General features: G+C 40.3%; 1 non-coding gene across 1 annotated transcript; it reads left to right on the top strand.

Moving 5' to 3' along the window:
- Positions 1 to 3,246: 3,246 nt before the first annotated feature.
- LOC141624490 (small nucleolar RNA R71) lies at positions 3,247 to 3,353 on the top strand. The gene has a single exon (XR_012534297.1). It is a non-coding gene; the product is annotated as a small nucleolar RNA R71 (small nucleolar RNA).
- The last annotated feature ends 2,801 nt before the right edge of the window (positions 3,354 to 6,154 follow it).

Here is a 6,154-nt window from a genome sequence, read left to right as displayed (position 1 = left end):
ATGCTTTCTTTGCTTGAAGAGCCTTTTGCCTTTGTGAGAGTGTCTTAGCCTTTGGTGCCTTTGTTGCCTTTGTTGCTCCCTTAGTCCTTGCCATTGATGAATTAACCAAGAAAAGAATGAAAAATCTTCAATTTGTAGTGTACCCAAATCGATTTAAAGGTTAAAGGCTTTGCCTTTATGAATTCAAAAATCGACTCAAAGGGTGAAGATTTTGTGCTTGGTTTTGATTTTTATTGAAAAAGGAGTGATTGATTTGTTGTTAAAAGGATGATTTGATTTGATTTTGGTGAATGTAGTTGAGGAATTTTGTTTTTGTGATGGAGAGGATGAGGGTTTTGATGTTTTTGAGTAGTGTTATGAATGAATGAATGAAGGTGGGAGGGGTTTTATAAAGCCCGAAAAAATTCGAACTGCAGGGGCAATCCGTGCGGTTTCTGCTCAAAACGGGCGGATTCTGCACTTTCTGGGTTGGGAAAAACTCGCCTAAAGACGGGCGTCTTTAAGAGAAGACGCTCGAATTCGCTGACACGGGACGGGCGGATTCTTCAGAAGACGGACGGATTTCATCCGAATTTTTCTTGTTTTCCTCGGCAGAGAAGACGGCGTCTTCCTCATAAGACGGGCGGATTTTCGAGACGAGCGGATTGCGATTCAGACGCCTTGATTCTCTTACGATCAAAAATCTTTCAAAAATTCAGCTCATAGGGACGTGCGTCTTCTACCCAATACGCTCGGATTGTCTTTAGACGGGCGGATTCTCCTGAATCCGCTCGGATTCGGCCCCTTTGTACCCGGATTCAGTTCTATCCGTGTACAATGCATATCCCTTATCATTCTTCCATTCTTCTTTATATCTTGTGTTCTTCATTGTGGGGGTACTACTAAGGCATGGATAGCCTAGGCAATTGCCATCCTCACACTAAGCTAGAGCACTACACATCAATTGAAATTATTAGTCCCTCCCTCACTTCTCTCAAACATGACAATTATCTTGATCAAAGTAAATAAAAATCCAAAGATGACAAAAAATGCAATACAAGAATTGAAATGCGAGTTAGGGAGTTAGAAATATTTACAAACGGTGGTTTAGGGAGGACTCCACCAAACTCTCATTCTTGATGAGATGTCAAGGGGGCATGTTCAAGGTGTTGTTGATGTTGCTCAACACCTTGAAAAAGTAATCAAAAGCTTGTTCATTATTGTTATAGAGCTCTTCAATAGACTTTGGCCCTTGTTGTCGGTCTTGATCGATGGCATTACCAATGTAGGGATAAAAAATCCCTTCAAATTCGTCGTCCCAAAGACCACAAACTTCATTAAGTTGATCATTGAAAATCTCTTGATTTGATGGAGATAACTCTCCCAAATTCCTCTCTTGGCCAATGAGGCCATCCTCTTCTTCTTTGATTGATTTTGATGAGCTTTGCAAGCTCTCCTTGTCACAATTCACTTGCTCTTTGAATGGAGCATCTTCAATTTTCTTCTTCCATTGGAGTTCCGATTTCTTCCTCTCATCCTTTCGGCTATAATGATCAATCATGAAACACGGTTCATGCAAACGAGGAGCTCTCATAGTCTTGTCAAGATTAAAGGTTATGCTTTCATCTCCCACTTCTAGAGTGAGCTCACCATGTTTCACATCAATCACCGCAATGCGGTGTGTGTGGAAAAGGTCTTCCTAGAATGATTGGAATGTTGGAATCTTCCTCCATATCAACAATGACAAAGTCCACCGGGATGAAAAACTTCCCAATTCGCACGGGGACATCTTCCCATATCCCTAATGGTGTCTTCGTCGATCTATCGGCCATTTGGAGTGTGATGTTGGTGCATTTAAGCTCTCCCATCCCCAACCTTTTACTCACCGAGTACGGCATAACACTCACATTAGCCCCTATATCACATAAGGCTTTGTTGATCGTTGTGTCGCCAATGGTACACGGTATTGAGAAGCTTCCCGGATCCTTTAGTTTTGGAGGTGAACTCCCTTGAAGTATTGCACTACTCACCTTAGTGAAGGCGATAGTCTCAAGTTTCCGGATTGACTTCTTCTTTGTGAGGATATCTTTCATGTATTTCGCATAGGCCGGTACGTGATTTATTAATTCCGTGAAAGGAATTGAGACTTCCAAATTCTTCACAATTTCCATGAACTTTCCAAGTTGGTCATCAAATTTGGGCTTGGCTTGACGACTTGGAAAAGGAAGTCTAATCACAATGGGCTCCTTCTCCTTGACCTTGCCTTCATTTCTCTTTGAAATTTCTTCTTTTGATGATTCTCCATCTTTGGAGTTTTGCACAATTTCTTCCTTATCACTAGCTTCCACAACTTCATCCTCAACTTGCTTCTTCAGTGCTTCATACCTTGTACCACTTTTCAAGTGAATGGCACTAACCGTTTCATGTCTTGGGGGATTACTTTGAGGTGGTAATTGCCCCTTTTGTCTTTGTGAGCTTGAAGATGCTAGTTGAGTCAATTGTGTTTCCAACATCTTGGTGTGAGCTAGAATGTTGTTGATGGTGGTTTCCTTTGCTTGACTATCTTTTTGCATTTGAGTGAAAAATTCTTGTTGGTTCTTTTGCATTTGGAGGACCGCTTTTTGGACATCAAAACCTTGGTCATTTTGGTGATTGTATGGGTTTTGATTTTGGTAACCTTGGTTTTGATTGTAAAAGGGTCTTTGATTTTGGTTTCTCATGGGTGGTGGAGTGTATGTTGTTTGAGGGTTTTGAACATTTTGGCTTTTGTATGAGAGATTCGGATGGAATTTGATGTTTTCATTGTAATAGTTGGAATAAGGGGTACCACTCTTGTATGCTTGGAAAGCATTCACTTGTTCATTTGTTCCCCTACATTCACTTTGGTCATGTCCCAAAGTTCCACAATTCTCACATATCCCACTTGGGATTGATGAGGATGCCGTCATGGCATTAACATGATGCTTTGGTGATTTTGAGACTTCTTCAAGTCTAGCCATAGCTTTTTCAAACTTCAAATTGATTGTGTCAATATGAGCACTAAGTTGAGCACCCAATTGAGTAACGGAGTCCACTTCATGCTTTCCTCCTCTAGTAACCTTGCGAGGTCTACTATATTGTGAGTTATGGACCGCCATTTCCTCAATTTTGTTCCATGTTTGATTGTCATCAACTTCGGTGAACATTCCATTTGATCCCATGTTGAGAATGTTCCTTGAATCTTCATATAAACCGTTCCAAAATTGTTGTACCAAGAACCATTCGCTAAGTCCATGGTGAGGACATGAGCGACAAACTCCCTTGAACCGCTCCCAAGTTTCATACAAAGATTCGTCATCCCTTTGCTTAAAACCCGTAATTTGAGCTCTTAGCATGTTAGTCTTTTCCGGTGGGTAGAATTTTTTGTAGAAAGCTAGAGCCAACTTCTTCCAAGAATCTATTCCGAGAGTGGCCTTGTCAAGGCCCTTCAACCATTGTTTCGTGGTGCCGATTAGAGAAAAAGGAAATAAGACCCATCGAATTTGGTCTTGAGTCACACCGGTTTGAGAGATTGCATCACAATAGTCGCAAAAGGTTTCCATATGAGAATGAGGGTCTTCACTAGGCATCCCCCCAAATTGGCTCCTTTCGACTAATTGGATAAAGGCGGATTTGGCAATAAAATTTCCGGTTAGATGTTGTGGTGTAGGAGTACCATTGGGTAGGTTCTCCTCTGTGGGTACGGAATGTGATGAGAATTTAGGCATTGTAGGTTGATTTTGTGGGGTATTGTGTAATGGGTTCTCCTCTCCTTCTATTGCGAAAGGGTTGATGAACTCAATAGTTGGTTGAACAACCTCACTAATACCTCTCAAATTCCTCCTAGCAAATCTCCTATTGTTCGTCAAGGTTCTTTCAATTTCACGGTCAAAAGGTAACAAATCACCTTGTGACCTTCTAGACATGCAAAATATCAAACAACTCGAAAACAATTAGAACAAACCTTGAGGAGTTTTACTTCCCCAAGGCGAAGAAAGACACAACTAATAACAATGAAAGGAAATCTAAATCAAGTAAACACCGTCTCCGGCAACGGCGCCATTTTTTGATCGGTCCGTTTCGTGTTCACAATTTAAGGTGTGGTCGTTGGGTCACATCCGAATCAAAACACAATTTATAGCTTCACAAACAACTCTACAATTAGTAAAGAGGCAAGTAAAGGTCGGATCCCAAGGGACGGGTATTGAAATGAGATTTCTATTGCAACTAGTGGTGTCTTAGGGGTGTCACAAATTGGGTTGATGTAGAAGGTCACTAAACTAAAATATCAATGGAAATAAACAAGCAAGATGAATTAAAGGGTTGTAAACAATTGATTAAAAAGCACTAGGGTGTCATGGGGTCATAGGGGAACCATGAGAATTGATCATACAAACATGTTCTCAAATTATAAGCAAGCAATTATTGTTGTGATGGATTGAGTTGGGTTATATCTTACAATCCTAGGAAAGTTTGGGTCCGGAGCCGAATCGATTAGATTGTACAACACCTACAAGTCGACTTAGTCTTCCCTACTCAACAACATGCATGGTCTAATGAGACTCGAGTTGGGTTATGTCTTACAAGTCTCATTGAAAAGATAGGAGATGGTGGTAAATGCAAGGATTCATAGGCTTAGCATTTCATCAAATATAACATGTGCATGAGTTGAGATCAAAACAAGCAAGCAAATAAAACATGAAAGCACATTGATTTAAGCATGAATCATTCCCCATGTTGGTTTCCCCTAATCACCCATTAACCCTAGCTAAGAGACTACTCACTCATTATCATGTTGATCATGCTAGCAAGGTTGTCAATCATACCAACAAAATGAAACATGATGAATAAATGAAAGTAATTAACAATAATTAAGAAGGGATTAAGAGAATTATACCTACTAATAATTCCAATAATAAAGCAAAGATAAAAGAAGTACTTGATGCTTGATTGAGAAGTTGTCAATCTCCCAATAATAACCCAAATAATCTTCAATTACCCAAAATAAAGGATGAACAAAAGAGAGATTAAGGAAGTAAAACTTGTATTAGAACTTGATTAATTGTTGATTACAAAATTAAAGAGAGATTTGATTGTTATTAACTACTCTAAGAATTGATAAGAAGAACATGCTCTTCTAATTAGACTAATGGGGTATTTATAGTGGAGATTAGGGGGATGCATTAGGGTTAACTAAGGGCTAAACTAGTAATTACACTTTTTAGATTGAGCAGGGAGGAGCCGGTATTTTTCGAAGGAAGGGCTTATTTCTTTGTAGCTTGGAGAAGACGAAATTGCGCTGCAGAGGAATCCGAGCGGATTAGTGTCGGGACGGGCGGATTCTGGCGGTGGAACACGAGCGGGTTTGGAGGAATCCGGGCGGATTGTGGCAGTGCTAACCCGAGCGTCTTGGGATGAAACCGCACGGATTGTGCAGGTGGAGGACGGCCGGATTGTAGTCAATCCGCACGGATTGTTCTTCAGCAAGATTTCTTCTTCTTTTCTTCCCTTTTCTTCATAAATTCCTTGGGGACTCAAGGATCCTTTCTCAACATTGCTAATCTACTATAATATGTACAAAGGCCTTCTAATCTTGTCTCTCCTTGATGCTCGGTCATTGGATTCGATCAATTTAGTCTCGTTTTGCCATGAAAATGCAAGATTCTTACTCCTTTCCTACCAAGGGATCAAAATCTCAAAGAATATGCAAAACAAAGAACTAAAGATAAGAAATGACCCAAATATGCACTAAAAAGCATGGGAACAAGGCTAATTCGGGGGCTAAATATGCACTAATTATGGTCACATCACGAGTTATAATGATACCTCGTAGGACATTGTGACAACATAATGGAGTGCTAAATGTTTAAAAACATTCGGTGCCAGGTCGTGGATTGGACTTCCATTGTGTTCCTAGAGTCGATTCTTTTGACTATCGACTGTCTCTTGAGATTAAGGCAGTTTTTGGGTGACTTTGGTTTATTTCTCATGGTCGACCGTAACAGGAGGCTAAGCAGATTTTTACTGGGTCATTTCATACTGTGCTTATATCTGCAGGATTCGAGTTGAAGAAAATATCCAACCTTTATCAGGTTTAGTCATTTCTCAGGGCCACTCGAGGAGTTGTAACTGAAATGCATGGCCATGCTCGAATGAT

This window comes from Silene latifolia, chromosome X (assembly GCF_048544455.1).
Source record: "Silene latifolia isolate original U9 population chromosome X, ASM4854445v1, whole genome shotgun sequence".
In the NCBI taxonomy this organism is placed as follows: domain Eukaryota; kingdom Viridiplantae; phylum Streptophyta; class Magnoliopsida; order Caryophyllales; family Caryophyllaceae; genus Silene; species Silene latifolia.
The sequence above is the reverse complement of the archived record's forward strand: the minus strand, read 5'-3'. Positions and strand labels throughout refer to the sequence as shown.